A 15,211-nucleotide genomic window follows, 5' to 3' on the forward strand; every position below is an offset into this window, starting at 1 on the left:
ATGGTTCCCCACAATGCACATCTCCAGCACACTGTCAATCTTTCCTCAAGGTGCCTGAAATCAGAAGGCACGTGCTCTACTGCGAGACATTTATAGCTTAGGGAGGACATAGGTGTTATGTGAAGAGTACGGTGTGCAACTCCTTCTTTTAGGCATTTGTTTTCTCACAGTCCTCACATCATATAAACTCTGCTGTTCCTCAGCAAGACTCCCGAGACATTCGGTGCCTCTTTTTATCTGCATTTGACCCAGGGTCTGTCTTTATTCCACTGCTGCAGCCTGCAGCACAGAGCTACTTTTTTGTAACCTCCAGACCAGGTCACTGCAAACATACCTGAATACGTCCTGAAGAAGCAGGAAAACTTTAGAGGAATAAAAATTCAGTCCCACCTCTCTTCAAAGGTCCAATAGTCCCAGTTCTCCTCGGCACATACTTAAATGTAATTTCAGTTGAACTTAAGCACTTGAAGAGTTTTGCTGAATTAGAACCAAAATACTTAGGCTATAGATACACTTTCTGAGTACAGGTCAAAGAACTAGCTGCTGTCTATCACTTGCAAAAGGAAAACAAGTAATCCCTTTGTTTCTGTACTTGGTTTGAATGATGGATGCTGTTCATTCTTTTGTGACCTTCCCGTGACTTGTGTGTCAGTGTGTCTTTCATGTGTCTACAGAAGACTTGTAAGCTTTGGCCTGTGATAACTATCAGCAAGCAATAGCTGTGGATGGATTATTCCTTTTGTAAGAGATATTTTCAAAGCCTGTGTCATGATGTGCTCATTTTTCCATCCCTCAGCAGATGCTAGCTTGTTTAACTGATGAGAAAATGGATTTTGGTCAACCGTTGCAAGAGGCTAGTAATGATGTGTCATATTAGCGTGCTTGGCAACCTCAAGTGCTATGGCTGATGCTTCCCACCAGGCTTGGTCTTGAGTGTTTGTGTACCATTAACGGCTTTCCAATGGCAATCTTTTTCCTACAAGTTTCATTCTCCCTAATTATGGCCTGGGTGATAATTTGTAAACATTGAACATCATGTCTCTTCTTCACACTGTTTGCCACCGTACTGACAAGTCAGGCCTGGCCTTATTGTGGAATAATGCTCAAGCTGTCATATGCAAGGAAGCCAGAAAACAGAGTCATGCTTGTTTTCCTAGCCCTCATTTCAACAACTCGGGTCCCATTTAGCTCTGATCACAAAGCACTCCATGGATCTGCACAAGCTAAGACAACACACTGACACGAAAACGTTTTGTAGGTTGTTTGGTGCATCTCATTTGTCCTTGCTTTATTACAGAAAAGGGTCCTGCGTATCCCACGTAGAGCATGTTTGTACAAGAAGACATTTAGTCCTCAGCTAGGTCATTTCAGGTTAGGTAACAGCAGAGGCATGTTAATTCATACTTCAAGAACTCTATTGTCAGCAAATGGTAGCCTTTCCCCCTCTTGTAAAGAAATATTTGATAGTATAGTTTTAACTTTTTTTCCAGTGGGATAGTACATCTTGTTACTTTGGGCACTGACAAACCGGTGGCAGCAAATTTATATAGGATAACCATAGTGATTACTGCTCCTGAGAGCTCAGTTTGCTTTGCTATCCTGGACCGAAATCTGTGCCGGTTCAGGACCTGATTCCCTGTGGATGAGACGCCCTGCCATGGAGACAGCAGCATCATTTAACAGGAGAGGGCAAATGAGAGGGGGAGATGGTAACAGCTCCATCCATCCAACTTTCATCTGTTGTTGCAAATCTGTCACAGCACTGGCATCGGCTTCAACAGACTAAGCCCACAGTGGACGTGTCTTCATCAGACTCTTCAATTAACCAATTGCATCTGTAGACAAGATTGGTTATATGTAAAACACTGAGGTTAACTTATTTTCTACGTCCACAGATTAAATTATGTTCTTAAATCAGAATTGCTAACCTGAATTAGCTACCTTGAGTTAAAATAACAGAACAAGAAAATTAGAGAGAGAAAGTCAGCAACAAACACACAAATGATCCCTGAGTTGAATTCAAATGACTAATGTGAGTTACAATCCATGTTCCCTTGTCTTCAGCGCTGTTTTAACTCTAGTTTAGATTATTCATCCCAACTAGGATGGGAACATAACTTTTCTGCAGAGTGATATATACACTAACCTGATGATTTTCCCAGTGCATAGAGTCACAGGACTTGGTACAAGTGATTTAGGTCATAAATTCATTCATAATAGAGCTGGGAGGTTTCTATGGTACTCCAAGAGGTGTGTGTGCACACAGACGGCTGATGGTGAAGAATTGCTGGGCAGGGCACAACCCAGGCAGTTGCTGGAGGATCTACCATTAATTAAATCCTCTACATACCCAGTGCAGTTGTGTGCGTCAGAAGAAATTGCTTTCATTAGCATGTTGAACTGATCTGTTAGCCTTTCTTACAATATTCAAATTTAAAAAAAAAAAAAACAACTAAATTCTCCCTACATAAAATATACTCTTTAATGCACATGGTCCATTACTGGGTCCAATATACCATTGCAATTCACAGCAGCTATCAGTAGAAGCATTTTCATTGTCTGCCAGGTTTATTTTTAACAGGCATTAAAACACAAGAACACTATTCTATCCTTTGCAGTGGAGAAAATGTTATTCTTACACTCATTTAGCATTATTTTTTGTAGCTGTCCTGCAGTGCAATATAGTGTAGAGTGTTTTCTTTGAAACTTGCTTCATATCTTAACGTCTTAAAGCCAACTCATGTCTTGGGTCTGTAGCACAACTGGATTTATTTAATCATTTTTTGTTGCGATGGGCTACAATGGCACTACAGGTTGTTTTGTAACAAACTGCAGCAAACACTCACTGATATATTACGAATGAGTGGAGAAGATCAAGAGCTATACATTGCTCAGAAAGACTAATTTAAAAGGTGGTATACAGCATTTGTTGAGATTCAGGGAAATTTCTCATGTGAGGAAGTGGTACTCATTCTAAGAGCTGAGGAATCAACTCCACAAAGAATAGGAACTAGAGAAGTTCAAAATATACAAAGAATAATTGAAAAACAGGGAGGAAATACCCACAATAAGGTAGGTCCTTCGTTGTTTGTTCATGCTTCTATTTCCAGATGGATTTGGATCTTTAAATACAGGAGGACAGCTTTCCACATCTGGATGCATAGGGATGGAAGGATTTTTTAAAAATTATATTGCTTGGTGATAGCAGGAAAACAGAAAGTAAACTTTGAACAACACGACACTATTGATCTACTCCATTCATCTGAAATGCAAGTCAGCGAGATTGCGGAGCTTCGGTAAGAAAATACCTGTGTTGTTATTGTGGCTCTTTACCACTACATTGGCAGTAAAATAAATCCAGTTCTAGCACAGACTTAAACTCAGTATCTGCAGCAAATAATTCAGCCTGAAAACTGACATGTGAACGTCTTATTCAGACCAAATCTTCAGTCCAAGTAGAAAAGGAGCTGTGTGTGCTTGTTATTGTACGTGTCATGACACAGGGTAACGCTGGCCTTCTGTTTCAGGTGAGTGAATATGGAGATATATCGGTTTCCTTCCCAATTTTTCATGTATTTGGACAGACCAATTAATTCCTTAATGTATTTCCACTGCGTATGCAAAGCAAAGACCTTTATTGACTCCAGCCAGTTGAGGTAAATGCAGACATGTGCACTGGTTCACCGAGGAAGTCACGCAAGCTCAGGTAAAGATGCACGTCCTTTTTGGTGTGCATAAAAACACCTTACTGTAGGAGAAAGCAGTTTTCTTGTATTTCTGAGTCGATCCTGTTGATCAACTTTTTGCATGAGTCTGAGCATTTTGTGGTTGTCTGTACAGAACAGGGACAGTGTAATTTCCTTGGAATGTAGTTCCTCCTTTTGTAAAGAGCCAAGTTGGCAAACCTGGCTGCAAGCACAGTTTTAGCTTGATTCCCTTAACTACTCTCAGCACTTACTTAGATTTTCTATTTTATGCTGTATAAAATCTGTTATGCTGGTTATAAAATCTATCTACCTGAATTCTTGTATTGAAATGCAGAGCAGATTTTGGAAGCCTTTCCTGTCTTGCAAAGCTAACAGCCTCCCATACTGTGATAATTAAAGGAATGGCATGGGTTATAAAATGAAAAAGATTAAAAGGCAGATAGCCATGAGTAACCAAGACAGCATACAGATTTGGTCTAAATGTTCTAACAGCAATTATGAATGATCTTGATGCAGGGCATTTCCTGCAGTTTAATTGTCATTTGGTGCTAATGGTTCTTAGGACTCCCTGAGACAATAATTCTTCATAGCCAAACATTAATCTCTTTAAAAAAAAAAAAAAAAAAGTTCTGTACATCAACAGATAGTGATGATAAAGTATATTATATGAAAACTGTACCAAAGGATCTACATGCACAGCAAATTATTCAGTTTCCTTTTGATGTCATAGTAAATATAATAAGTATAATGATAACAGCAACCCAACAAGTCCCTGAATTCCTCCAAGGTGTGGTACAAATACCTAGGATACCAAGCAAAAGAAATTGTGCTGGCTCTGTTCTTTTCTCTGAAAGAGCTGCCAGGATGGTGTCAGGCAGCAGCTTTTCTGCTCTGCGGGCGCACATAAAGCATGCCACTGGGTGCCATGACTTCACCCTCCTCAGTCAATGTGTTTCCGAGAGCCACAAGGCAAATTAGCGACAAAACCTAGGGTCAAGGATTTCCAATAAGTCGCTGACGTCTTGCTTGATATATAGCTCATCAAGCCGAGATGTCACGGTCAAACTTCACACAGGGTCCCGGCGAGATCAGCACATCTGTAAGAGTGCGCTGGGCCCCCAGATTCGGAGAGCTCGCCCAAGGGCTGAAGTGAGGCTGCTGGGGGCTGCCTTATCCAGGCAAAGGAGAAACCGGGAAACAGCTCTGCTTGTGGACCTGTGCCGGCACTGCACAGAGGCCTTTAGGTTGCCTCCAAGCCTGCTCCTTGCATCTAGGAGCTTTGTCAGGCTGCTGAACCGGTCTGGCCTGGCACAGTCCGTCGGGCTGATACTGTGATTTGTCCACACATATTATATTTAGTGCTAGAAAACAGACTGCACTCCTTCCATGCCCTGGCTGGCTCCACAAGCAGTATAACCACGACCGTGTGACGTATCTAACTAACCCTGCCAAACACAAACTGTCTCTATGCAAAACTAACTCAGTGGTCTTTGCCCCATGAAAAAATGTGGTGCAGCCCCTCAGAATGGCTACAGAGAAAACTGAATTGGCTGTGTTTGTAAACTGGCTAGTGAAAGCAATGAAGTCTATATTTATGCCTTAGCTTAGCAGAACACATCCTTTATCTGGTACCAAAGTTAATAACCTGATGGTCTACTTAGCTTCATAGCAGCTTTTTGATAATCAAACAGGAGCAATGTCAAGGATAGTGTTCATTTCCCATCTGTGTTTGGTTAGGAGGTTATGACCTTTTCTTTTTAATGCTGACCTCGCTTTTGTCACCGCAAGTTTATGTTATTGCAATGCACTTTAACTGATGCCCTACTTTCACTCAGTTTAGAAACTGAGTTAATGATGGCTCATTGGCATGACTGCTGCCTTGCTGTGAACCTGTGATTCATGATCTGCTTCCAAGGACTTTACGGTATTGGTGTCCATAAATCCCGAAATGGCCTAGGACCAGCCTATCTGACATCCCGGCTCTCACCAGAGGCAACAGTGTCACAGCTGCAGTCACTAGAGTGGCTGATCTGGAGCAGCCTCGGCTCCTGTTTTTTGGCAGATCTCCCTCAGCGAGGATCTGTCAGCCAGAGCTTTTATTCTGAAATATTGTGCTGACCTTCAGAAGATGCTGAAAAGCTCAATAGTTTAAAGAAGGTGTTCAGGGATGGCTGAGCAGTCAGAGTTTTCTCATGCTAATGAGGTGTCTTTTTTTTTTTTTAATGGATTTTTCAGCTGGTTCATTTACTTTCTTTCAGCCTTTCCTCTCCCCTCATTTTTGGGAGACCTGGGGAGCTTAAATGTGCAACCGCTGCTCTCAGAGGTTCTTGTTTATACAGGGTCTGGTACCAGGTTTTGGATTTGTTCAGATCCCAGAGTGTCTCCTTTGGAAATCTGGAGCCAGACTCAAGGAGTTTGTGAGATAAGCAAAGAGGCTGTTTCCAAACTTCAGAGAGCATTTACCTTTCTCATAGAGGTGATATGAGGATAAATTAGCTCATTCTTACAAAACACCTCCAAATTACAACAGGCGCAGCACAGCAAGGCTGAGCTGTAGGACGGCGCCTGCCATAAAAGAGTGGATTTACAACCGTGCTCTTCATCCCTGCATGAATGGGTTGGCCAATGGTCTAAAACTGGGACTAGGGCTTGGCTCTGCCCTGTTCTGCCACCTGCCCTCACCCGGGCGCAGGCAGCCCCTGCCTGCATTCTCCTGCCCTTCTGCCGTGAGAGATCCAGCATCCCATCCCGATGGCCGTTCCTCGCTCTCCTCCTCCTGTCCCGGTGGGAAGATGCAGACAGTGGAAGGCGTGGATGTGAATCCTCCTAGGCAAAGCAGTCCTCACGCTTCGGAGCCGAGCGGGCCAGGAAGAAGAGCAGGGATTTAGCGTGGGACTGGAGGCTGCCTGTCAGCAGCAGGACCCATCTGCGGTGCCCGGCTCCATCCTGTCTGGGGACTGCAGAGAGCTTAGCTGGGAGCTGTAACCCAGCCAGGACCGAGGGCCTCTTACTGCTCCGCGTGATTCCTTCTCCTGAGGAGCTGGAGCTCAGGTGAGATCCGGGGCCTACTCAGCACGAAGAGCAGGCACCGGTTAATCTAAGCACCTGAGAGCTTTGTGGCCAGCAAGCGTTAGCTTTCTGGATCCCTTTCTTGGACTTATGCCCTAATCTCACTCTAAACCCCATTTTAGATGCCAAAGTAGCCTCGCTGGATCTTACCCATAATTTTAAGCTTGGTCTGCTTATCCAAAAGGAAAATAAAATGGCAGTGGTAAAATCGGAAATGTCAGTTAATGTACATTTTTAATTTAGGACTTTATATTACAACTGCTTCTGAGCATGAGGTTTTGTTAAGTAGTTGATAGCAGTGAATTCAGTACTTCAGGCACTGAGCAAAGTCACTGTCATTTAACAAGAATATTTCCTTTTACATCCCTGCTCCTACTTAAAATATTCAAATTATATTCTATTGCTTATTAGCACCATGTGTATCATGTTCAAACAAAAATGGACTACTCGTGTGATTAATAATTACTCACTTGAGCAATTTAAATTTGAACAAGATACAGCTGTTTGGGCTGATGATGGGAGAGATCTAAATTCTTACACATCTGGATTTTCACACAAAAGCCTGGTTTCAGACCTAAGGTTTGTCAGGATAAGTTATATTCCTTTTCTGTGAAGCCACCACCTTTTCCAAGACTTGGCTCTGCAGTCTTTATGCAAACAATATTCTCATTGATTCCTGTGATAGTTGAGCTGACTAAGGACTAGAAAACGGGGTGCTTAAAACAGCCTGAAAGGCAGAAGATCTGTTGACAAGACATAATCTCAATATTACCTCATTTAAAATGAGCAATAGATGATACAAGGTAAATACTGAGATGTAGGAGGAATAACTTAACAGGGATGATAGGTGCAGAAGAGTAAATCTTTAAAAATCTTATATATTGTTAATGAAGATAATCATTACTCTTTAAAGAAAGACTGAATTAACCTACATTGCATTTCCAAGTAACTAGCTAATGGACACGGGCATTATCTTTTCATATGTCTTTGAAATCCCTATAAACCGTGCCTAGTCAAATATTTGACTGATGGGCTTTTACCCCTATTAATAGCATGCAAGGGAGGTCTCGGTAAATAACCTACCTTCAGATTTGCCTTTTCCAGAAGGGGAAAGGGGTACTTTCTTATCCTTTAGCCACCTCTTATTGCTCCTCGCTGCTTCCTGAAAGGCTTTTTGTACTGTGAAAACAATTCACTGGTTGTTACCTTATTTTTGTGCCCTGCGGGGATTTCAGGCGCGTACTCTCCTCAGATAAGCAGGAAGCCCTCCCGCTACAGTCGGGAACTTTGGAAGTCATGCGTGCTTATCTGCAGGCAGAGGTTGGCCCAGCCTGTGTTTAGTTTACGAGAGAAATGTGGTATTATTTGCATAAAAGGAGTTCTTTCAAAGCATGTTATATGCAAACCTCTCAATTTGAAAACAAACAAACAAAAAACACGCAGCAATTTTCAGGAAGCAGCAAAGATGTCTCTGAGCTCTCCCCCAGCTGATTTTATCATGGCAGCTTACATCTGAAGAAGAACAAGCACACACTTATTTTTGTAAATGTGTTTTCAGAAGGAAATAAAACTCCAGAGAACTGGCAAACAGTCCTTCTGAGTGATAATGACCACGCACGGTGTTTTCCCTTTTTAGCCCTGCAGGAAAAACATGGGATTCAGTTGTGCAATTAGAAGGTCATTAATGATTTTTGTGATTTCATGCACTCTGTGCTGACTTTACCTACCTCCTGTCTGGCTCTCATCTCTCCCAACTTCTATTAACACGCTCTGCACTCAGAGCTCCTCTTCTCGTGTAGTCTGCCATAGTTATCCAGGAAAAAAAGGTAACTGTTGTTGGTCACGTCCTTCTGAATATAACCAGGAGAGGGAGGGAATCATCCCTTTCCCACCAATGGACATGCTTTGCAATCCATCTCTTTTGTGTATATATAAGGTCGGGATAATAAGGATAATAAGGAATTTGATACAAAGAACAGTAACTGAATTCTATGGGATTTAATGGAAGATAAAATGTAATGGGGTTTTAACATATTGCAGTTCTGAAGCACAAACAGAATTGATATTAAATTTCATAGGATAGTTCAAAAATTTATAGTAAGGTTGCTGTGCTGGGTAGATTCAATAGGATTTTCCCATTGTGGAAATCTGACTGATGAGCCAAGGTGGAGACCTGGCAAGATCTGGAGAATGTCACAGGAGAGGACATCTCCAGACAGGGAGCTATTTAATCCTCTGAGAAGGCAAAAGGACACAGTGAAATGTTGCCACCATGCCATATTCTCTGGTGATTCATACGTAAGGCCAGGTTTGCAATACCAGGAAAAACAGACTTTTGGGAATTTCAGATTCTGACTTCAATATACTTAATAAACACGAAATACTAGGAAATGAGGAAAACAAAGCAAAGCATAGAAATAAAGCCATAGTACAAGTGTGGGTCCTCTACCTGTTCTCAGCACCTGCATAGTTTCTGCTGAAGGTGATGGAATTTACTTGTATCCAGACACCCTGACTTCAAAGGCACCTACATCCTGGTTGGGGGAACAGCCCCATTTACTATTTGGAAGCGCTGCAAGCACAAACAAGGATAAAACTCATTAGCACGCCGCACTCCGTCCTTGAACACGTACGGGAATGCAACAGCAAAGCGGATGCCGAAGTTTTTCTTCATCAGAAGGGTTAAACAACAGTTAAGATAAAGTTTTCAATCATCTACTGTGGGCTAAATTGCATCCTCAAACACGCACAACATTTTCCACTGATTTGAATGGATGGTAAACACATTTTTCAGGGTGAAATTTGGATTATATTCTCTGATGCAGAAGTGCTTAATCACATAGGGAGCTCCACATTGGCTCACCGCTTCACTGGAGTCCAATACTGTTTGCTTTCTACCTACTCTTTAAAGCATTATTAATATTGTGATTGTATTTTTTTTTTTTTACTGCAGCTTTGGGCATTTGTAAGAATGATATCAAATACTGAGTATTAACAAGAAACATTTTTCCCCAGGAAAAATATTGGCCTCTAATCCAAAGAGCAAAAGCAATAAACCTAAAGAGTTTAAGCAAAGGTTTTGCAGGACAGCAATATATAACATTTAAAATTAGTACCCACTTTCTAGAAGTAGACAGGAAAACTGAATATAACTCCAGTAATTCATTTAACATTTTCAATGGCATTAGGAAAGAGGAATTAATCAACTTTTGACATGAATTCAACTACCAACACCTTTCATTGTCTTCAGCAAAGCTGCCTCTCTCTGCTTTATCCTGCTTTTTCAGACCTAACTAACAGAATCTGGTATTTTTGGATGAGAAGACACATGTCATGAAGGCACATGAAAATGATATAATAATACCCATAACAGATACAAGGATATATAATAACAGATAAAAGGATATATAATTCCCATAACAGAAATCCTAATACAATTTTGGGTGTATAACAGTTTTAACGATGGAGAGAAATCCAAGCCTCAGTACCCCAGCATGTATCTGAAGACAGATGAGGCTTGTGAAGTTATTTCAGTTTGACAGAGCAAAACACATTCTTTTCTAGTCACGCATTTAGGACAACCCACAGATTTGGGAACTTTCCTCAAAGGCTGGGGTTACTCAGAAACCTGCTACCTTTATCCTCATAGGATCATCCATGGTGGGGATGTGAGGGGGAAAGAAGCCAGCCCCAATGTCTTAATAAATACCTCCAATGATCCTGAAATTTTGGCGATTTAGTTTGGGCCAACCAACCCCAAAAGCAGCCTTATTCATGATAAAGCTAAAGACAAAACAATTAAAAATGTCTCTAGGCATTCCCATGCCACAGTAGACCTCTACCAAGTTTGAAACCATGCCAGCTAGAGCAGTTTCAATATGGAAAAAACAAAGTAAATGAAAGGTGAGGCTCAGTAGTCAGCTAAAACTAAAAAGTAAACAAAGAAACAAAAGAAATATTATCTCCTAAAATAAGGGGAAAATAAGAAAGGTTGGAATTCTAACTGTAGCTGGTAATTGTTTTCATCTGCTTATTAGACATGCTCGGAAAGGATTTCTGTTTCCACAAAATTTAGACAAAAATAAATAGTTCCTGCAAGAATTATCAATTTGTACAAATATTAATGAGAAAAATCTCATATGAAAAATGATACCTCAATCTTCTATTAAAGTTGAAGGAGAGGAAATCCATTTTGCAAATACTGTGCAAACATGCACAAAGGCAGAGCTAAACCCGGTGCCTGTGAAGAGTCAGTGGCAAAACTCGCAGGGACAACCACGAGGCCACGCTCTTGCTCACGGCTCCTACCAGGCAAGTAGCACAATCACAAAAGGAGGTATAAAAACCTGGGGGTTTGAGCTGTTGTGGTGGGTGATAGAAGGACTGGAATTCAGCTGAGGGCAATGTTCTGCCAGATGTGGGCAGGGGCAGCAGCCGGCACAGCTGGGCTGGGAGCGGACATCCCACACCAGGGCCATGTGGCTCTCAGCCCTAACAAATGCCCGGTGTAATCAGTCCATTAGTCCAGGTCTCTCCCAGTCCCAGACAGTTGTTTAAAATGAGCATCATTTGAAGCAAACCAGAAACCTTAACACAGTATTTCATAAATAACTATAACTTTACTGCCTAAATTCAGGGTGGTCCAGCCTCATTAATGCTATAGGCGAAATGCCTTTTTGAGTCTCGTAACACCAACTCTCCCCTCTGAAGGGGGTTCAGCTATGGCACGTAGGGTGCAGAAGCACGCTACAAGGTCACAAACCTAGGCACCCCAGATACCAAGAGGCAGGAGTATTATATACGCTTTATTTTTTGGTCACCTGCCCATGTCTACACAGCTGAAAGCTCTTCAGGTACTGCATGCAATCCTCCTGCAGTTGGGCTCTGGCCTGGAGGCTACCTCTTGGGCTACTCTTTGCTCTATAAGGAGAATCAGAAGATTATACGGGACTCTCTTCAGTCACAACCAAAGCTATGATTCTAACTATTTTATAAAATAAATTATACATTTGGCAAATTTCATATCCTTATGCTGAAAGAACATCTGCCCGAAGCCAAAAACTTCCTGTGTGGGAAGTGAACAACTTACATTGTAAAAAATTGTCAATAAAAGTTAATTACTTATTGCCTAAATCTAGCTGTCTTTATAACCGTGCCACCTCAATTAACTGAGCTTGCAGAAGTGTAACTGAGAGGCCCCTATGCTTCATCATCAACTCCAGAGCCATGCTATTTTGAAAATAAAAGACCTGTATCCTGTCCAAAAAATAAACTCTGGAGGTGACTTGCCATGTTGCCATTTTGGATTACAAAAAAAAAAATACTCAGCCAACACACAGGGGAAGGCTTAATTCCAGCAAACACACACATAAACAGGAAATCTCTCTCCAGTCAGAAGGTATTTTTCCTTCGTACAATGGGGTTCAAAGATGTGTCATCATATAGTTTAAAACAATTGCTAAGGAACCTTACCATTTCCAATAGCTTAGGAGCAAAGTCGGCTTCCACCGTCAAAAGCCTGTCCAAACTTGCATGGGAAGCACACAAACACTAACAAATATATGCTGGTTTAGGCCAGCGCAGAGTTTTTAATCAATACGCATGTCAAGCTGGGGGACGGGGAGGGGAGGGAATTCATTTTCAGAAGGCAAATGGTAACAACTGTAGATTTAATCAAATTGCAGCTGCAATCCCTTACTATTCTCAATATTTTTGAAAGAAAGTAGCTCCATGGCAAGGAATGAATTTCAATAAATGTCACATATTTAGTTACATTGCTGATTTTTTAAATTTATCAAGCCAGGTCACTGATCCTTTGCAGAAATGATACCAGGACATGTCAAAAAGATTCTGATAATGCTTAGTTGGATAAACGTCAAAATGAAGGAGCTACAGTAGAGGAAAGCAACTTACATAGAAATTGTTATTTCTCTGTGACTACAGGAGAAACAATATGCCAATGTGACCCTTCAAAGAGAGGTTAAAGCTGCAACGTACACAACAAAATGGATAGCTATCAAATACCATGGCGATGGCCACGGTGTGAACACTTGAGCAAAATGAAAATCTTTTGAAAGCATTCCGCAATTTTCCTTCCACATGCATTTGCAACCAAATTTATCATGAATTCAAACAAGATCCCTTCCGCTGCCTTCCACGCCAAAGGACGATTGCACGTTCATTTTCTTGGGACGAGCAGAAGAGACTATCATAGAGCTGTAGGATGCACAAAGAAAGTGTTTTGCTGAAGTATTTTGAGTTTATTAAACTCCTCAGCATTACAGAAACTCTTCTGTTATTGACACCTGCTTGAAAAATGAAATGCTTCCAGCCATTTGCTTCCCTGGAGACCAGTGTGCCGGGGGGAGAGGTGGAGAAGGGGGGTTTCAGGGCATCCACCGCCTCCCTGTTTGCACCACATGCACCCTGTGCCTGGGTTACGCACACAGCCTCTCCTTAAAATACGAGGGTTATAAAACCCTCAAATTCTTTACCTCCATTTCTGTTTCCCCTCTGATATTTGGTGTACTCAGTCACAACTAATTCAAGGAAGATCCATCCGAGCCAAGAGGACTCGGTCACCATCCAGCCACATCAAGTGACTGAAAAAGATCACAGCGCAGCTAAAAAGTCTCAGAACAGATTAAAAAAAAAAGACAATCTACTTGGTAACACTCTTTCCTTCAAAGGACTCATATCCTAGACCAATTTGGCCTGATAACTTTACCTTTCCTTTATTTTTCTAGTGTTTAAAATTGGAGGAAAAAAATACTTTATCTTCTTGTACAACATCATAGTTTTCCTGAAGGCAAATAGCTTGGCAATTTGCTAGATTTGTTAATGCTAGAGGAAACAAGTTAGCACACATACCATGTGTTTGAATGCCTTTGGAAATTAGATTGAAACACTGATTTGATTTCCTAAAAGGTATCTTAAACAAGGCAAGGTTAGAGATTTGGAGAGTAATGAGAATTTGTGTGACTTCAAACAGCTCTACATAAAACAGACCTGATATTCTGGGGGGAAAAAGGTCACCTAATTATTCGTTTCCTGAAGGCCCTGTCTATACTACATTTCCCCTGGGTAAGGAAACTGATTTAAAAATGGCTGCTGCTAACGTGCTCGCATCAGTCGCTATGTATGAGATACAGATTTGTTAAAACCATTGCCAAGAAAAACACAATGTTTTTACAAGGAGAGAACAACAGAAACCTTCTTGACTTGGCTGCATGGGGAGGGACAGGCAAAGAGGTGCCACCCGTGGAGTCCTCCATGGAGCCGTGGTCCTGCCTCCTCAGTGATGACGTGCTGCTTGGGACCATGCAGCAGCCACCGCGGTGTGACCACGGGTTTAATTACTGGCCACAAACTTTGCATGGGAGGCAAAATCCCAGGCTGTGGCCACGGCGGACAAGATGCACAGGCTGGTGGCTCAGCTGAGGGTAACAGCCTAATGAAACGTAAAATTGTCACTGGCGTGAAGACCAGCCAGTGATGCAGCAACAGCGAGGTGGGGACAAGGTTTTCACAGGAATCAGCCACCAACGTGTGGTTGCAACCCAAAATCTTAGGAGGGTTTGTTTGCAGTATCACACTGCAACCTGTTCCTGTAACTCCCTTCTGGGTTTTGCATTCCTGTAGTTTCAGAGAATGCTATTCAGCTACTCTATCGCTTTCTCATTCAAGAAAAGATGTGCGTTTCTGTAGTGCTGAGAATGGCCAAGCAGGATTTCCCTTACACTAGACATTCCACAAACACACATGGACATGCAGAACCTCTCCTTGCTTTCTGCCTGAAGTGAATAAAGTCTAGACACACCACCACCACAAAGCAATCATGGTACAAAGCAGATCATCCAGATGTTTGGGACTCCCACTGCTGCAGCTCAGGCTCTCTGGCTACCCCAGCGCAGCATGTTGCCAGCATCAGGTTCCCTTCGCGGCTGTGAAGGCAAGGCTGCTGCTCCTGCACTGCAGCCAGCTGTGCCATATACTCTCTGGAGTCCTGGAAGCCAGATTTGGGAGGCAGCAGGCTTTGAATTTCTCCTCCAAGTTGAAAAATACAGAGCAGTCACTTGCAGATCATAGAAAAATGAGAGTAGGTGGGTTGGCCCCTTCCATTGCATTGGACCAGCAGGGGGAGGTTACAGGTCATCAGCTAAGGTACCAGAAAACCATAAATGCAGGAAAATCAGGATGAGAAAAGCAGGCCTGGGAGGACAACATTTGCCACTCAGTTTTGCATTCATGAGCTGTTCATTGAACCTCTGCTGAGTTTTGGCTTTCTGGCTGCCTTACCCTGACTCAGTGTGCTCCTGTCCATCTCTAGGCTGCACTGCCATCTGCCCTGAGCAAACGACACCTCCACCAACCACTCTCCAGCCACAACATGTGCAATTTAGTTTACTTGTAAAGAACTGCTATGCAGTGGTTAT

At 42.1% G+C, this 15,211-nt stretch overlaps 1 protein-coding gene across 10 annotated transcripts in view; it reads right to left on the reverse strand.

Moving 5' to 3' along the window:
• Positions 1–15,211, reverse strand: part of MET (MET proto-oncogene, receptor tyrosine kinase) — a 137,871-nt gene that overhangs the window by 74,676 nt on the left and 47,984 nt on the right. The window contains exon 2 of one of the 10 annotated variants that reach the window (XM_054818991.1): positions 9,226–9,348. The exons of the other annotated variants lie outside the window; for them this stretch is intronic. The gene's annotated coding sequence lies outside the window, so the exon portion shown is untranslated. The remainder of the gene's footprint in view (positions 1–9,225; positions 9,349–15,211) is intronic. 10 annotated transcript variants of the gene reach the window in all.

Source organism: Grus americana, chromosome 1, assembly GCF_028858705.1.
Source record: "Grus americana isolate bGruAme1 chromosome 1, bGruAme1.mat, whole genome shotgun sequence".
Taxonomy (NCBI): domain Eukaryota; kingdom Metazoa; phylum Chordata; class Aves; order Gruiformes; family Gruidae; genus Grus; species Grus americana.